This window comes from Lissotriton vulgaris, chromosome 6 (assembly GCF_964263255.1).
Source record: "Lissotriton vulgaris chromosome 6, aLisVul1.2, whole genome shotgun sequence".
Classification (NCBI taxonomy): Eukaryota; Metazoa; Chordata; class Amphibia; order Caudata; family Salamandridae; genus Lissotriton; species Lissotriton vulgaris.
Window position 1 is genome coordinate 1,047,336,620 of NC_141694.1, and position 19,809 is coordinate 1,047,356,428.

Genomic DNA, 19,809 nt, shown 5'->3' on the forward strand with positions numbered 1-19,809 from the left:
CCAAACCTGTTTGGGCAGCTCCTCGCCCAGTGGCCGAGTAAGATATCATCAAGGCTCAACATGCCATAAACCATTCACTACATACAGACCATGTTTTCCATACACATACACCTGTCCATGATTCTTGTTTATGACCAGTTTTACGATGGGAGGGTGCCCGACCTTAGTAGTGTGGCTCGCTGGTTAGAGGCGGCAGACCCGAGAGCAGAGGACGGCCCGGGACCAGGGTTCGATTCCCGGCGCGGCAGGTTTCTGGACCAGGGTCAGCGGACTCGATAATTCTCTCGCCTCGGTGCCCACTCTGATCAGCGATCACACTCGGCAACTCTGGGCATTAGCTTGCCTCATCTTCACTAACGGCCCCACCAGACCGCCGGGGATGCCTGGTCTCACCCTGGAGATACCCATTAAGGGACCATCTCTCAGGGAAGCCAGGAAGGGTTTTGCAGCGGTCGAAGCGCCTTGGGACCCTACGGGTAAGTAGTGCGCTATATAAATGCCTATACATTACATTACATTACATTACATTGGTGTTTCATCGATATCTGATGGGAATTCTGGGTCTGGCGGGGTAATCCATCACAATCCGGACATCTGAAATATGTGCTGACCAGCATGACTTCGCTCGTTGTATTGTTGTGAAAATATGTGTATAACCATATCATAAACTCAAGAATTCTTGCCTACAGCTGTTATTTGTGTATATAAGGAGAAGTCTGGTTCTGTAAAAATGAACAGTCTCCTGAGAACTTACGGCCCGTGCTGTCGTACTTCTAGGACACATGTTACTTGGTTGCAGCCAATAAAACTCGATCTCTGACTTCACCTAGAAGACTCTGTGTTTCTGTAAGTCCAGAACAGGGAGAACCTAGAGGTCTTCGGGTGTGGTCCCCTGGCACCACCGGGTCTCTAAAAACCCGGCACCTCAGTTGGCGCCCAACTCGAGGCGATATCAAGCGGTGACGGTCCAAGCCAGATGTTCGTGAGGAGCTTCGTGTGAAAATTCCGGAGGAAGGCCAGCCACTTCAGCGACCCCTGCATGTCGACGTGGTTCCGAAGGTCTTTGCTGCGAGGTTCCCCGCGTCCCGACGGCTACGAAGGACTGCTGCCCTGACTATCGCCCTGTTTTGGACCCAGTGATCCTTGGTAGAGCGAAACGATAGACGAGTCTTCTAGTGACGTCACCGATCTTCAATACTCAGTTAAGTATAAGTGGAGCGTCTCCCAGTTCTTAGTTTGGTTCTTAGTCTTGGTATCCCAGAGATACGGTTTGTATTGGTACTTGCAAGCACCAAAACCGAGGGATTCGTGTATTCACGAAAATATCATAATTAGATAATCCCTTTAAGTTTGAAGCTAGACTAGTGAGCAAAAATGCCTGGTCTTAGCAGACTTGGAAACTTGTTTTGTCTTGGTTGTAGTAGGGACTCCCGATTAGAGGATTCGTGTCTGGTTACTCCGATTGGAACTCCAACATATGAGTTATATATAAAACATGGAGTAGGTCCTATCACGTATAATGAAGTGTGGATAAAATACACCCGCAAGGATGGTGTTTTAAAATGGCCCCAATATGGTAGTTTTGACTCAGAAATTTTAGATAACCTCGAGGCCAAATTATTCAAGAAGAAAGCCCGGCCGGCGATGTTTGACTCTTTTCGCTTATGGCGCAAAGAAGCCAAACAGAAAGAAATGAAATTAGCAAAGAAAAATAAAAGAGGTATGTCAATGGTGCAAGCTGCCATTGCATACAGGGATAATGAGGACGAGCAGGAAAGTGAACAAATGCTCAGGAGCAAGAAATTAGCAGTAGATAAATGCTACCCGATGTTACCACATGAGGGACAAGGCTCAAAGGGAACATCAGAGAAAGATCCGTTAATGTCCCACTTATTAAGTTCACCACCCCCATATGCGTTAGACGCTACTGCACCCCCAAAGCGCTTTGTTATACCACGCCCTGGTGCACGAAATACAGCTCTCGCACAAGCACCAGCTCCTCTTCAGCTGGTTCCTACTTCTCCGGCGCAGCCTTCTCAAGGGCCGCCGCCTTTGCTACATACTCCATCTACTTCTACAACTTTGCCTACTGCTCCAACTGTCCACTATGATACTACGTCTGCTACTGCCTCCACTTCCTCTGCTATTGCCTCGACTTCTTCTTTACATCAGCCTGTCTTTTCTGGCGCATCTGCTTCTCCGCAAGCTTTTCCTTCCGTTCGACAGAGAGTGGCAAGTACTGTCACTGGTCTGTTCTCACCTTTCTTTGGGTCGCCTAAGAGGACCCCTAAAACAGGACGTAGACAGTTGCGTAGTCAACTGCCCGATTACGAAGAAAGAGAGGTACTAAATGAGTTAGCACGCAAATGGGTTACTGACACTGCTAAGTATGATGTTCAGTCCGTTATGCAAGTTTTCCGTCATTGGGATGCGCCCACCCAACGATACGTATTTGAAGAGATGTGTTTATATCTATGTGAGGATTTAGAGACAAACGATCCCAAGCGTAAAATGAAGGAATTATTCCGCATGCGTTTTAAGTTCTATGAAGGTATGATTGTAGGTGCCGATGTTGAAAAAGCAATAGATTTATTGTTATCCTATAGGAGTAAGGGAAATGTCTCTAGATCACTGTACGAAGATGATGTGTCAGATAGGAAAAAGGCGCGACAGTACCCCATGAGAGAGGTTCCTCCAGTATGGAGGGAAGGCGATGCGAATGTAAATCCACCAATTCTGCCGCATTTCCAGCGTGTGTGGGTACATGTCCCCTGGAAAAGATCGGAAGTTTTAGCACTCAAACAGACACTACCTGATCCGCGTAAAAATCCAGCCGGATATTACAAGGAATTATCACAGACTGCCAGCTCATGTATAATGAATTTGGCAGATGTAGACATGCTGATTGGGAACGTTGTTCCGCATCCTTTATGGAGTAAAATTCGTCATGCAGATCATGATCAAGAACTAGGTGACTCATGGGCTAATATTACTGCTACTGATGCTAGACAGGTCGGTGGTTCTAAACCTGAGCCTTTAATAGCAGAACTTCCCGGTAGGATTATTGCGTACATGAAGACATTAATGCCTGAATTGCGCGTAAATTGGGACAAGCTGTCCGCATGCAAGCAGAAGAAAGATGAGAATGTGTCTGACTTTTTCACGAGATTTGAGGAGACTTTCACGGATCACAGTGGTCAGGATATGGCTACCGAGGGTGGCCAAAGACTGTTTGTAGACAAATTTGTACATAATCTGCTTCCCGAACTGTGCAATAAATTGAAAGATTCAGAGAGTGCTTGGGCTGTTTCCACGTCAGCGCAGATTTTAGCCACAGCCCAGTACTACGAAAATAGGCGCAAAGACGAGCTAGATAAGGCAGACAAAAAGACTAAGGAGTTAAAAACTAAGGCTCTTCTCCAGCAAGCCTATCCGCCTCGCACTGCTAGTCAGCCCAGTTATCAACAGCCACAGCAGTATTCGAGAAACGCGCAAGGAAACGAGTTTTCCCATCAGCGTTCTCCGTATGGCCCGAATCAATGTGCCTATTGCAAAGAAGAGGGTCATTTCAAAAGTAATTGTGCAGCTCTTGCGCGACGCTTAAATGGTGTTTCCGGCGCAAGAGGTAGAGGTGTTCAACAGGCTCCTAGAGGTAGGGGCCGTGGAAATTACTCCCAGAATACAACTTCTTTCCCGCCTCAAAATTCCATGAATAGCTTTGACCAACAGAATAATGCGTCTTCCAGGTCAGCTCAGTACTATGCAGATGACGATTACGCAGAAAACGAGAATGAGGGTAATAGTTGCTAGGACAGCCATGGACAGAGAGAGGGAGTTGTTTCAGTTTCAGTAGATCAGAATGGACCGTATGTCGAGGTGACCACATCAGGAGTGTCGGAGCCATTTCTGCTGGATACTGGTGCTACGAAAAGTTCTATTATGCACTCAAAACTTCCTGGCGCACCTTTGTCTGGCGAAATGAATGTTTCAGTAGGTTTTGCTGGCGCCCCTGTTAGAAACCCGATCTCCAATCCCATGCCCCTTTCTGTTGGCCCATGCGAATTAGAAGCACCCCTCATTCTTACAACAGGTTGTGGCGAAAATTTGTTAGGCTTGGATTTGTTAAAGAGATTATATGCAACTTTGTACTGCTCCCCCTCGGGAGTACAGCTTACCCTAGGAAGGAAAGTTACTTCTCCAATGTATTTGGCGAAGGAAAATATTCTGCCCGAATTGTCATCTCTTCCGGATGAACTTTGGGCGAATGGTTCCAATGATCTGGGTCGTTTAGAGATAGCACCGTATGTCATAACATTGAAAGCTAATGTTAGGTTACCACGCATTCCCCAATATAGAATATCGAACGAATGTGAAAAGGCTTTGTTAGCGATCATTTACGACCTGATCGAGAAAGATGTCATCGAAGAAACTACAGGCAACATTTGTAACAGTCCTGTTTTGCCTGTCTTAAAGCGTACTGATCCTTCACAGCCCCCTGTGTACCGATTTGTGATTGATCTCAGGGAAGTGAATAAGATCGTTGTACCGCAGTTTCCAGTCGTCCCCGACATTACTGCCTTATTGACAATGGTTCCAGCTTCAGCCAATTGGTTTTCGGTGATTGACCTGAAGAACGCTTTCTTCAGCATCCCGATTGCCGAGGAGAGCAGGGATATCTTCGGCTTCAATCTAGGAGGACGAAGCTTCCGCTTTAAACGCGCTCCTCAGGGCTACTGTGAGAGTCCATCAATATTCAGTCAGGCTCTGAAAACACAACTCGATACGATTGTTCTACCTGGTGGCGCGACTCTGATCCAGTATGTAGACGATCTACTGATCGCTGCAGATACTGAAGAGATTTGCAAGCAAGCCACATCGTCATTGTTGCGTCATTTATGTGACATGAAGCACAAAGTCTCGCTTTCCAAACTACAATTTTGCCGACAAGAAGTAACCTACTTAGGTCACATCTTATCGAAGGAGGGAAGGAGACTGACCCCCAGAAAGAATACAGGCAATTGCAGAACTAAGTGTCCCAAGAACGCAAAGAGAAGTGCGTGCCTTCTTGGGCATTACATCGTACTGTAGACAATGGATACCGAACTTCTCACTGTTGGCCAAACCTTTGCTGGCATTAATACGTAAAGACACACCCAATCCTTTGCCTTGGTCTGAAGATTGTCAGACGAGTTTCCATGAGTTGCGTGAGGCATTATGTTCGGCTCCTGTGTTGGGCAACCCCGACTACAACAAGCCTTTTACATTATATGTCCACGAGAAAGAAGGTTGTGCATTATCAGTCCTGACACAACACTTTGGGGACAAACAACGCCCATGTGCGTATTTCTCTGCGACTCTAGATCCTGTAGCCAAGGCATTACCAAGTTGCTTGAGGGCCACTGCAGCAGCAGCTGTCTGTATTCGACAGTCTGCTGGGTTAGTCATGAATAATACCCTGATCTTCATGGTCCCACATGCAGTAGATATCTTACTAAACAGAACGAAAACACAACACTTAACTAGTGCTCGACTGTCCAGCTATGAATTGACACTGTTAGCGAGTCACATTCACATAAAGAGGTGTGATACACTCAACCCTGCTACGTTATTACCCATTCCAGCAGAGACAGATGAGGTCGAAAAACATGATTGCTGCTTTAGGACGGAGGAAGAGACAAAAGGGAGAGTAGATTTGCAGGACACTCCCCTCCCTGAATGTAATGATAATTTATGGGTTGATGGTTCATGTTTCAAGTTGCCAAATGGTGATACGACTGCAGCATATGCCGTGACAACATTACACACGATTGTAGAGACAGCTCGCATCCCCCACAATTCCGCGCAAGCAGCAGAGTTAGTCGCACTCACAAGAGCGTGCGTGTTGGCGAAAGGAAAACGAGTGAATGTGTACACTGATAGTCAGTACGCCTTTGGCGTAGCCCATAGTTTTGGACGATTGTGGCGTGAACGTGGGTTCCTGACGTCACATGGCGCGAAAATTCAACATGGCCAGCTAGTACACGACCTTCTCGAGTCACTGACCCTGCCCCTACAAGTTGCGATTGTAAAATGCAGTGCACACAGAAAGATTCAAGATGATGTTGGTCGAGGGAATGCATTTGCAGACGAGGTCGCGAAAGAGACTGCAAGGAACACAATGAGTCGGATGTATGTTGTAGGTCCTGCTAGATGGACCCCTGATGTGGGTATGTGTGAGGACACCATCGAAAGCGTGAAATCTATACAAGCTGATGCGACTGAGAGAGAGGTGAATGAATGGAGAGAAAGCAAGGGTAGATTAGATGCGAATGGTTATTGGGTCGAACTGTCAGAACATCAGCAATGGTTGTTACCTAACGCTTATGTGCTCGCAGTGGTGACGATGGCCCATGGAGTGGCACACGTCAGTGTGAAAGGAATATGTAAGTTGTTGGCCCCAGTATGGCAGAATAGTGGTATCCCAAAATGTGCAGAGAATCTGGTCAGAAATTGTATGGTGTGTTTAAAGCACAATCCCGGTAGAGGGACCCCAACCCCAGCTGGCCATTTTGCTCCTCCAACGTACCCGTTCGAGGTCTTGCAGCTCGATTTCATCCACATGGAGAGGTGTAATAACCTGAAGTATGTGCTTGTTGTCGTTTGCGCCTTCTACAGGTGGGTAGAAGCGTACCCCCTTAAGGAGAACACTGCATTGTCAACTGCCAAAGCCCTTGTCAAAGAATTCTTCCCTAGATTTGGCATGCCTAGGATTGTCTGGAGTGATAATGGAAGTGAATTTGTGGGACGAGTGATGAGGAGAGTGTGTGAGTGTCTAGGCATCCACCAGAAGTTCCACGCTGCAAACCACCCCCAATCGGCAGGTTTGGTAGAGTGCTATAATGGCACATTAAAATTAAAACTGGCCAAAATCCAAGCCAGCACAGGTCTCAAGTGGCCAGACGCCCTGCCTTTAGCACTCCTGTCTACCAGGATGATTGTCCATTCTAGACTGGGACTTAGCCCACACGAGATCGTGTTCGGGCACCCAGCAAATATATGGGGAGTACCGAGGCCAAGAAAGCTCAGTGAGATCGAGTACCCTGCACTGTTTGACTATTTGCACGAATTGACAACTAAACTGCATGCTTTACATCAACAGGTCCACAGCTCATCTCCACCGGCATCTGACGATCCAGGCCATGCCATCGAACCTGGCTCGTGGATCCTAGTTCGGAATTTCAGGAGAACAAAGAACGAGGAGCCTCGCTGGATCGGACCTTTCCAGGTTTTGCTGTCGACCCGCTCTGCAGTACGTGTCCACGGAAAGAAACACTGGGTGCACGGCGCCCATTGCAAAAGGGTCCCGCTGCCCCTTCCATATGACCGGTGGGTCCAGAACGGTATCGCTGACTCTGAGACTGAAACTGTACCTCGTTTTGTCCCCTTCAGCGATGCACGATTAAGAGGAACTGATACCGACAAAGAGAGCGATTGCATTTTGCAAGGATCTGTGCCACCGGCAATGCAGTTGGACACTACCGAGCCTGAAACATTGTTCAAAGATCACACCGTGCCTGAGAAAGAACGTTATAATTTGAGGCCAAGACCAAGGAACTGACATACCCGAATTAGTGCGATCTTCCCTTTTCCCATGAACTATTTTTGATTCCACAGCTCTTTCGCCCAGGGAACTAGCTCATTTTTGATTTTCAAACCGCCATCCGGTTCTGCTGCTAAGGCCGCGGTTGAAGTCTGAGGAGTGCAGCCGGGGACGCCTAGGTTAACGGTTCTGGTCAGTCTGAGGGAATCACCCCGGATTGGAAAGAGCGCACATCTTGGCAGAAGCAACCTCCCACCGCGGGCAGCAACCAGAGGATGGAGTTTCCGAGGGTAGAGAGACCTGCTAGACGCATGAACTTTAAAAAGAGAATATGCACTGTGATGGCAAAGAAGAAATTCTTGATAACATGTAACATGTATTTTGATGATATGTAGCATAACGATGTTCTTGATTGGTTATACTTTATTCACGTTTCAAATTACCTTTTTAAACAACACTCAGCCCACACCTCCTCCAACTGTTTCTTCACACTCCTTTCACCCTCTTCCTGAACACGAGTCTGCCAGAAGACTAGAGTTTGTAAATAACTCCTTCATCCAGCTCCTACACCAGCACCAGTCTATAATGAACACATCGAATTGTTGGATATGTGGACTCATGCCACACACAACAGATAAGGGCATTCCATACTTCATCCTGCCATTCAGTTATTATGGTTCTCTGTGGGCTTTCCAGACCATGTTCATGTTCGCCCTAGAACCATACCCGCCCCGTTCCACAGAAAGCGATTCCAGCAACAAGGCACTAGTGGTAGGAATAAGAAATATGAGTAGGGATGTTGACACGTACCAAACGATTCCTAAAGATGAACTCACTCCATATAGCCGTTGGAATATGACTAAATATGGGTTCTCTTTGAAACATATGTGTTTGCTTCCCGAACTTCCCCTCCATTCTTGGCGGCTAAAGGCACCTATTTCGTCTGCCATGACAAAGCCTATACATGGTTGCCCCCTGACTTCTCGGGCACATGCTTCATCTCGTTTCTGCTGCCACCCACCTACACGGCCGGGGCAGATTACCATCGGACAAGGACAGTTAGGGGTGTCGTGAGTCAAGACGACACCGCGGGTCAAGAATTTGGAGACTTCGCAAAGGGTTTTCTGCCATTTTGGGGGCCTATGGTGAACAGCAGGAACATTCAACAATTGACGAGGATAGTTGAGTCCGCTGTGACCGAAACGGCCGGTGCCCTTAGCAACTTAACAGCTGAGCTTCAATCGGATCGACTTATGACACTTCAAAACCGGGTTGCCCTGGATGTCATACTTGCAGACGGTGGTGGTGTATGTAGAGTGATCCAATCTAGTTGCTGCATTTTCATCCCCGATAATGCCCCGACAGTATTAGAAAAGGGGGTGGTGATGAACAGAGTCTGCCCTGTTCCCATGATGCACTGGGCCAGGGTCAGACTAATTTGCATATAGCCAAGTTCTGAGCTGGGATGGTGCAGTGAGCTAAAAAACGGTGATGGATCAAGCCCTGATCTTTGGACTGGGTAAGAGTGGTCTGCTTAATTCAGACACTCTGTTCATCACCACCTCCTTTTCTGAATCATTTTTGTCCACCATAAGCGTGGAAGGGTATACTCAGATGTGAGTCCCTAGCTCATTGCACCATCAGGATTCAAGCAAGCCGGGCCGAAGACGGCTGAAATGCCAGAAACCGGTCCCCGGTAGCTTGTTTCCTTCCCAGTATAAGAATTGGCTTGGTAGTTTGGTCTGCCCTGTTCCCATGATGCACTGGGCCAGGGTCAGACTAATTTGCATATAGCCAAGTTCTGAGCTGGGATGGTGCAGTGAGCTAAAAAACGGTGATGGATCAAGCCCTGATCTTTGGACTGGGTAAGAGTGGTCTGCTTAATTCAGACACTCTGTTCATCACCACCTCCTTTTCTGAATCATTTTTGTCCACCATAAGCGTGGAAGGGTATACTCAGATGTGAGTCCCTAGCTCATTGCACCATCAGGATTCAAGCAAGCCGGGCCGAAGACGGCTGAAATGCCAGAAACCGGTCCCCGGTAGCTTGTTTCCTTCCCAGTATAAGAATTGGCTTGGTAGTTTGGTCTGCCCTGTTCCCATGATGCACTGGGCCAGGGTCAGACTAATTTGCATATAGCCAAGTTCTGAGCTGGGATGGTGCAGTGAGCTAAAAAACGGTGATGGATCAAGCCCTGATCTTTGGACTGGGTAAGAGTGGTCTGCTTGATTCAGACACTCTGTTCATCACCACCTCCTTTTCTGAATCATTTTTGTCCACCATAAGCGTGGAAGGGTATACTCAGATGTGAGTCCCTAGCTCATTGCACCATCAGGATTCAAGCAAGCCGGGCCGAAGACGGCTGAAATGCCAGAAACCGGTCCCCGGTAGCTTGTTTCCTTCCCAGTATAAGAATTGGCTTGGTAGTTTGGTCTGCCCTGTTCCCATGATGCACTGGGCCAGGGTCAGACTAATTTGCATATAGCCAAGTTCTGAGCTGGGATGGTGCAGTGAGCTAAAAAACGGTGATGGATCAAGCCCTGATCTTTGGACTGGGTAAGAGTGGTCTGCTTAATTCAGACACTCTGTTCATCACCACCTCCTTTTCTGAATCATTTTTGTCCACCATAAGCGTGGAAGGGTATACTCAGATGTGAGTCCCTAGCTCATTGCACCATCAGGATTCAAGCAAGCCGGGCCGAAGACGGCTGAAATGCCAGAAACCGGTCCCCGGTAGCTTGTTTCCTTCCCAGTATAAGAATTGGCTTGGTAGTTTGGTCTGCCCTGTTCCCATGATGCACTGGGCCAGGGTCAGACTAATTTGCATATAGCCAAGTTCTGAGCTGGGATGGTGCAGTGAGCTAAAAAACGGTGATGGATCAAGCCCTGATCTTTGGACTGGGTAAGAGTGGTCTGCTTAATTCAGACACTCTGTTCATCACCACCTCCTTTTCTGAATCATTTTTGTCCACCATAAGCGTGGAAGGGTATACTCAGATGTGAGTCCCTAGCTCATTGCACCATCAGGATTCAAGCAAGCCGGGCCGAAGACGGCTGAAATGCCAGAAACCGGTCCCCGGTAGCTTGTTTCCTTCCCAGTATAAGAATTGGCTTGGTAGTTTGGTCTGCCCTGTTCCCATGATGCACTGGGCCAGGGTCAGACTAATTTGCATATAGCCAAGTTCTGAGCTGGGATGGTGCAGTGAGCTAAAAAACGGTGATGGATCAAGCCCTGATCTTTGGACTGGGTAAGAGTGGTCTGCTTAATTCAAACACTCTGTTCATCACCACCTCCTTTTCTGAATCATTTTTGTCCACCATAAGCGTGGAAGGGTATACTCAGATGTGAGTCCCTAGCTCATTGCACCATCAGGATTCAAGCAAGCCGGGCCGAAGACGGCTGAAATGCCAGAAACCGGTCCCCGGTAGCTTGTTTCCTTCCCAGTATAAGAATTGGCTTGGTAGTCTGGTCTGCCCTGTTCCCATGATGCACTGGGCCAGGGTCAGACTAATTTGCATATAGCCAAGTTCTGAGCTGGGATGGTGCAGTGAGCTAAAAAACGGTGATGGATCAAGCCCTGATCTTTGGACTGGGTAAGAGTGGTCTGCTTAATTCAGACACTCTGTTCATCACCACCTCCTTTTCTGAATCATTTTTGTCCACCATAAGCGTGGAAGGGTATACTCAGATGTGAGTCCCTAGCTCATTGCACCATCAGGATTCAAGCAAGCCGGGCCGAAGACGGCTGAAATGCCAGAAACCGGTCCCCGGTAGCTTGTTTCCTTCCCAGTATAAGAATTGGCTTGGTAGTTTGGTCTGCCCTGTTCCCATGATGCACTGGGCCAGGGTCAGACTAATTTGCATATAGCCAAGTTCTGAGCTGGGATGGTGCAGTGAGCTAAAAAACGGTGATGGATCAAGCCCTGATCTTTGGACTGGGTAAGAGTGGTCTGCTTAATTCAGACACTCTGTTCATCACCACCTCCTTTTCTGAATCATTTTTGTCCACCATAAGCGTGGAAGGGTATACTCAGATGTGAGTCCCTAGCTCATTGCACCATCAGGATTCAAGCAAGCCGGGCCGAAGACGGCTGAAATGCCAGAAACCGGTCCCCGGTAGCTTGTTTCCTTCCCAGTATAAGAATTGGCTTGGTAGTTTGGTCTGCCCTGTTCCCATGATGCACTGGGCCAGGGTCAGACTAATTTGCATATAGCCAAGTTCTGAGCTGGGATGGTGCAGTGAGCTAAAAAACGGTGATGGATCAAGCCCTGATCTTTGGACTGGGTAAGAGTGGTCTGCTTAATTCAGACACTCTGTTCATCACCACCTCCTTTTCTGAATCATTTTTGTCCACCATAAGCGTGGAAGGGTATACTCAGATGTGAGTCCCTAGCTCATTGCACCATCAGGATTCAAGCAAGCCGGGCCGAAGACGGCTGAAATGCCAGAAACCGGTCCCCGGTAGCTTGTTTCCTTCCCAGTATAAGAATTGGCTTGGTAGTTTGGTCTGCCCTGTTCCCATGATGCACTGGGCCAGGGTCAGACTAATTTGCATATAGCCAAGTTCTGAGCTGGGATGGTGCAGTGAGCTAAAAAACGGTGATGGATCAAGCCCTGATCTTTGGACTGGGTAAGAGTGGTCTGCTTAATTCAGACACTCTGTTCATCACCACCTCCTTTTCTGAATCATTTTTGTCCACCATAAGCGTGGAAGGGTATACTCAGATGTGAGTCCCAAGCTCATTGCACCATCAGGATTCAAGCAAGCCGGGCCGAAGACGGCTGAAATGCCAGAAACCGGTCCCCGGTAGCTTGTTTCCTTCCCAGTATAAGAATTGGCTTGGTAGTTTGGTCTGCCCTGTTCCCATGATGCACTGGGCCAGGGTCAGACTAATTTGCATATAGCCAAGTTCTGAGCTGGGATGGTGCAGTGAGCTAAAAAAACGGTGATGGATCAAGCCCTGATCTTTGGACTGGGTAAGAGTGGTCTGCTTAATTCAGACACTCTGTTCATCACCACCTCCTTTTCCGACAGTATACCAGGCCATCTCCAAGTTACACAAAATCTCTGATTCCCTTCACATGGAGAAAGGGGATTGGTCTCTGCTAGGGTGGTTCTGGGAACTGATCTCTGCCTGGGGATGGAAGACTCTGATCTTCATTGGGATGATCCTAGCCGTTCTGTTTATGTTCTGCCTGTTTGTACAGTGCGCTCCTGCATTATGTGGCCTCTGTGCTACTTCATGTATGAGGAAGCCTGTATCAAGGAACGAACTGAGCAACAGAATGATGCTCCAGCAGCATCTCCACGAATTCATCAATACAGATCTGGATTCAGATTAGAGTTATTGCCTAATATGAGGGCAAAAGGAGGGTCTGTGGTACTGCAATTCTGGACCCTGCCGTTTCGCCAGCCTCGGGGTCCACACACTCGTATCGCAAATGTCGTCGTACCATGACGAATTTGGTATCGACGGACCGGTAATGATTAGGACATCATCCCTATGCATTTGCGTCATGATCGAGTGATGCTGACACCCTTAAATCGTGGTTTCCGTCTCGAACCCTCAGACGCCATTTTGTGAACGGCATCCATCTTATGGCTTGCCCTCATATAGTCAATTGATTAAGGCCGAGTTTGATCTGAAAGGACACGTCCACCGTAGCTGACTTCCCCGTGACCTGGCCGAGCTGACTCCACCGCCTCCAGCCAAACCTGTTTGGGCAGCTCCTCGCCCAGTGGCGAGTAAGATATCATCAAGGCTCAACATGCCATAAACCATTCACTACATACAGACCATGTTTTCCATACACATACACCTGTCCATGATTCTTGTTTATGACCAGTTTTACGATGGGAGGGTGCCCGACCTTATTGGTGTTTCATCGATATCTGATGGGAATTCTGGGTCTGGCGGGGTAATCCATCACAATCCGGACATCTGAAATATGTGCTGACCAGCATGACTTCACTCGTTGTATTGTTGTGAAAATATGTGTATAACCATATCATAAACTCAAGAATTCTTGCCTACAGCTGTTATTTGTGTATATAAGGAGAAGTCTGGTTCTGTAAAAACGAACAGTCTCCTGAGAACTTACGGCCCGTGCTGTCGTACTTCTAGGACACATGTTACTTGGTTGCAGCCAATAAAACTCGATCTCTGACTTCACCTAGAAGACTCTGTGTTTCTGTAAGTCCAGAACAGGGAGAACCTAGAGGTCTTCGGGTGTGGTCCCCTGGCACCACCGGGTCTCTAAAAACCCGGCACCTCAGCACCCAAACTTTATTTACGTCCAATGAATGACAGACTGGTCTTATTTTCAGAGTTCTTCGTAGTGTGGTGGTAGAGGTGACCTAACTATTGCTCAGGGAAATTCTAGGAATTATTGAGCAACAGAAGCAGCATGCATGTATGTATAATTGGCTGAGATGTTATTAAACATTTGGTAAGAAAAGCATGGTCAGACACCAAGAAAATGTTTAGTCTGCTTTGCATAAATGAGCATGTGTACCGTACTAAAGTTCATGCTTATAATGAGGAGAGAAGCAATTTACTTGTAGGTCTATCACTGGCAGCAGTTATTAAACCATGGGATTCTCATCTATGTACTAGCCAGTGACTTTGCTGCTATTACTGCAACTGTGTAGAGCAGAAATTTGCAGAGCCTGTATTAAGCCATGGGTAATACTTATTAGAGAATCCACATACAGTCAATAGCCAGAAGAAATATTTTATTATTCACATTTGTTTCTCATTTTGCACTACATGCACATAACTAACTCAACATGCTTACAATTAGGGCATTAGTCACAGGGAAGTACATCATTGCCTTAGAACACCTAACAATGAAGAATGCTTTTCGTTGATTCTTCACAGTTCAGTAAAGCATAGAGTGAGTCGGTCGTATTGTAGTGTCAAAAGGGATCTCGGAAATTTGGATATATTGGAAATACTCTCAGGATTTGTTGGTGAGTGCCTGCTCACTGCATTCTACATTTTACGTTAACTTTTAAAGTGATCTGGGGATTACCCACTTGAGTGGAGATGGTTGACAATGTGTCCCTTCTAAAATAAGAAATTGCTTATTTCATATTGAGCTACCACGTGTTATTCAGTAGTCAGGGATGTGGGTGAAAGAGCGATTTCAATGTCAGTAACCTAAGAATACAGAAAGATTGTCCTGTGCGTAGGTATGTTTGGGGTGTTTAAGAAAAGGGAGCAGGACATAGCATTTGGAGTACTGACAAAGACCCTGATAGAAAAACTCAGTCTATAGGGGGACAGTAGCCCTCCTTTTGTATAGGTATCCTCTAAAGGATGTCTTGCCAGCGAGTCTCACACAGTGTTAGGCAGTGGTGTGCTCAGAGAGTTTTTTGTTTTCAAACTCTTTTTATTGAAGATTATTCAGGTATAAACCAACCATTTGGGACACTCACTTATGTCTTGTGTTTAGTTCTTCCTTCGGTTGTACGACATGCTTATTGTATAATATATATATATATAGTCAACTTAAATAACATTTCAAATTTATGTGGTGGGTTAAAACTTTGTCATTATGCGCTACGATGGTTGATTCAAGAGCTTCTATTCATTTTCGGTATTTATTTAATCTCACCTCACAGGTGGACACTTCCGCTTCAGCCATCATTACATTTTCAACAGTATTATTAACATATTGCATATCTCTGTCTCCAGTTCATCTATTTTGTGTCTTCAGTATAGTCTGTAAAATGATGGGTAACATCACCCCTTAGTTCAGCCATTGTATGTTTTTGCATACCACCCTTCTCAGCTCTTAGTCTTCTGCCCTTGCTTAATGACCCACCTTTCCCTTCTACCATGTGTAAGAAGGTTCGCGCTTGCCTTTCATGCTATGGGTATCAGTCTTTTTAGCCAAAATCCACTCCAATTTCAGGAATATATTGCCAACCTTTTTGGGCTTAAGACCCAGGAATAGGCCCAACAAGCAAGATTTTGGCTTACATAAGTCTTCTCTGCCCAATGTTTTCCCAGGGTACCAGAAGACTTGTTCCCAGTATGTAACAATCCAGGAGAAGCGCTACACCATATGAAAGAAGTGTGCTGAGGCAGACTTGCAATAAGGGCACATGCTAGAATCTCCACTAAACATTTAATTAATTTTCGAAGGAGGTGGGTATGTTTGGTGGAGATAATTAAATTGTGTATATTTGCATTTAGTGTTCCTAGAAACCTTCTGAGATGCAAGAACCATTTTCCATTTCTTATTTCCTTGTTCTTCCCCAAGATTGGACTCCCAGTGCACCTTGATCTTATTAAGATAAGTCATCACCGTTTTGTTTAGCGTCCTGTAGAACCAGGTGACCAGCTCTTATCGTTCCTAGAATCTGTAGAAAATCATGTTGTGTGTGTTCCCATGTACCCATATTCCAGAATCTCCTAAATGTCTGCACCGAAACTCTATAATTTAAGAACTGACCCACGGGTAAGCTGTATTCTTCAATAAATGTCTCCAGTGAGATAATCTCTCCGGCCGAGCAACAGTCCCACCAGTAATATTCCCGACCTCGACCTATTTGCTTTGTGGTAAAAATGGAATCCCCATAGAGGAGCTCAACCAAGGGCAGAGCCGGGCCATACAATTAACAGCTTTATGTTTTTTCAACGCAATGTCTTCAGCATTTTAATGCTGTATTATGGAGCAATGGCTGGCTATATACCATATGTTTCTCACCCATCAAAAAGGCCCCCAGAACCCCTGATTTGGTTTCTACCCTTCTGGCCAGTCGGGCTGTTAACAGCTTCATTCAACCATCTAGCAAATCTTTGCAATTGTCCTGCCTAACAATAAAGATCATAATTTGGTACACCTAAATCGCCCTCAGTGAAAGGCCTTTTACGGTACCTCTAGTAAAACTCTGTCTTTGACCGTCTCATATCAAATCGCTAACCAGGGAATCAGCCTGTTTGAACAAGCTAATCAGCACTCAGACTGGCAGGTTCATAAAGATCAAGTAATCTAGTGAGCATGATCATTTTAGGTAGGTCAAGTTTTGACATAAAGGGCAAATTAAGAAATCCCCAAAATTCCACATTTCCCTTCAGTGTCCTTTATGTGACTCCTCAGTTCCCTTCTTTGAGGTCCATCACATTGTGATAGGCATTTACAACCATATATTCAAAGGTCCTTGCAATCCAATATTTACCTATTGTGGGTTCAGCTTCACATGGTGCTAGTGGGAATACACATGTTTCTCCAGTATTAGGGGTGTCTTTCATGAAAGAACTACGCAGTTGCCGCGAAAAATTAATACAGGTCATCCCTGAGATCCTACAAAAACCTATTAAAAACCACACAGGCCGCCTACTATCAGAGCAAAATTGCGGAAGCAGCTAACGCCCCCAGGGAAATTTTTAAAATCTTTCAATCCCTGGCAACCACACCCAGGACTATTAGTCCTGTTTTGAACCCACAGAAACACTGTGAAGAGTTAGCTGTCTTTTTCGCTTCCAAGGTGTCTAATATCTATTCCGGCTTTGCACCAGTGACAGATTCCCCAGATAATTGGGAGAGCGGAAAAAAGGGGGACCTGGAAGTAGACCCTAACCCATCTGCAGGTCTCAAAGTCTTCCCGCCATTGGATCTGGCTGGAGTGGATAGTCTCCTTGGCAATCTTAAATCTGGCTCCCCATTAGATGCCGCGCCCCCGGCAGTTCTTAAACAGGTATCAGGGACAGTATGCCCTGTGATAATGCAGGTCATCAATGCGTCTCTGGCCTCTGGTGTTGTGCCCCCCAATTGGAAGAAGGCTAAGGTCAGAGCCCTGCTAAAAAAACCCAGCTTGGATCCTGAAGACCTGGCCAACTACAGGCCCATTTCTCTACTACCGACCATCAGCAAAATAGCTGAAAAACATGTCAATCAGGTTCTCTCTTCCTTTATTGAATCCACGGATGGATTACATTCCACCCAGACAGGATTCAGAGCAAAACAAGGAACAGAGACAGCTCTGGTGGCGGTAGTGGAGGCAGTTAGGGGTATCGTGGATGCAGGAGGCTGTGCTGCGGTGGTCCTGTTGGACCTCAGCGCAGCCTTCGATACAGTAAACCACTCTCTCTCTTGCTGCATCGGCTGCATCTTACAGGGGTCTCTGGAGTGGCCATCAAATGGTTTCATTCTTTTCTATCAGAAAGAAGCTGCTCCGTCTTTGAGGGAGAGGTGTCATCCAGCCAGCTGCAACTGAATCACGGCGTTCCCCAGGGATCATCCCTCAGCCCCACTCTGTTTAATATCTACATGAGACGTTTGGCTGAGGTGGTTCTCCCCTGGGGAATCCAACTTGTTACCTACGCCGATGACACGCAGCTGGTTGTATCCTTGGTAAGGAACGATGCCTTAAATCAGGGAATCAACAATCTGACCCCGTGTCTCACCAAGGTTTTGGAATGGATGACCTCCTCCTTTTTGAAGCTAAATGGGGCCAAAACGGACATCATGCTTCTGGGTTACAAAGCCCCAATTAACTTGGACCCTTGGTGGCCTCACTGCCTAGGACCCCCCCCAGCACCTAAGACCCATATAAAAAGCCTGGGGATTTGGCTAGATTCCTCCCTTGGTTTTCACTATCAGGCTAAAAAGGTAGCCGCAACCTGCTATGGGCTGCTGAGAGTCTTAAAAAAAGTGCTAGACCTCTTGCCATTCGAAGCCAGACGATTGCTGGTCCAGTCGCTGATTATGTCGCGGCTGGATTATGCAAATGCCGTCTATATGGGGGCTCCAGTCGGCACCATAAAAATTCTGCAATCTGTGCAGAATTGCGCTGCTCGGCTGCTTATGAAAGTCCCCAAAAGATGCTCAGCGAAAGCCGCACTTCAATTCCTCCACTGGCTACCCATCAAGGGAAGGATTATTTTCAAAACCCTGTGCTTGGCGCATAAGTCCATCCATGGTGCTGGCCTGCCTATTCTGGATCCCCTCTTTCGTCGCCATCAATCAGTGAGATCTTTGAGATCCAACGAGCGGAACTTGATGGTAGTCCCCAGGATAAAGCTGGCCCGGATGGGTGGCCGCCGGCTCTCTGTGCACGCAGCTAAAGAATGGAACGCACTCCCAGGTGACATCAGGCACGAGTCTAACCACCTCGCTTTCAGGAAGCGTTTAAAGACACACTTTTTCCAATAGTGTCTTCCTTGTCCCTTGGTCTTACAGCGCTGGGATGCTCAAGAGTAGCCATGCGCTATAGAAGAGGGTATTCATTCATTCATTCATTCTTTCACATGCTTGAATATTCCCCGTCGTCGAAGTGGGAGTCCCACGGTACATAAAATAGCAGTAACATATGCATGTATACATGAAAAATATCATAAATAAAAATATACATACATATAATGTAATAAAATTGCAAATTTTAAAAGTACCATAGAACATAATAGGCCCATTGAAAAGCCTATGGGAGAACTCACTTTAGTAGCATATTAGTGTCATTATGTGTAGGTTCACATTCCAGCCAATCAGGCTCTAGCCTCCTCTAGAACCTTCTCCTCAGAAGCCCAAGTCCTCAGATTTTCCACCGCACGTTGTGTGAAGGGAGTCTCCCTGAGCTCTGCTCAGTTTTCTTCAACTCTAGCTGTTTGTTTTCTTCAGAAAATGTCTTCAACTAGGAAATCTTTATTTAAAGCCTGCCCTTCTTGTGGTAAACTGCGCCATTTCCATAAGGATCCACACAGTAAATGCATTTACTGTCTCTACCCAGACCACAAGGTGAAAAACTGTAAGTGCTGTCGCACTTTTCCTCCCAAGACTCTGAGGGATAGAGAGGCCCGTCTCCTTCTGTGGCTACAGAAGTTGAAGACTTCAGAGTCTGTGGTTTCTGAGGTAGAAAGTTTGTCATCTGGTGTTTCAAAATCCTCTCAGAAGCGTGGGTCTGCAACTGAGGTTCCATCTCCTTTTCTGAAGAAAAGTAGACTGTTGGAGTCCTCCAGGATTGTTTCCCCACAGGATTCGCTTCAGGGCACGTCTACGGGACCTGGTTCTCTGACATCTGCGCCCAAAGCCTTGCCTTCCACTTTTAAATCTGGCATTGGCTCGTCGACGGGCTCGTCGACGCGTCCGTCGACGTCTTCAGCGACGACGAAATCAGTGACTGTAGCCTCTACGCCGACGACGACATGTACTATGTCAACCAGTACTGTGTCGACGACGATCACCTCGTCGACGACAGCCCAGGAGGTGAGACCCATTAC

At 46.7% G+C, this 19,809-nt stretch overlaps 1 protein-coding gene across 1 annotated transcript in view; it reads left to right on the forward strand.

Annotated features, from left to right (window-relative positions):
* NUP133 (nucleoporin 133) overlaps window positions 1-19,809 on the forward strand; it is a 1,523,409-nt gene that overhangs the window by 955,381 nt on the left and 548,219 nt on the right. The window lies entirely within an intron of this gene.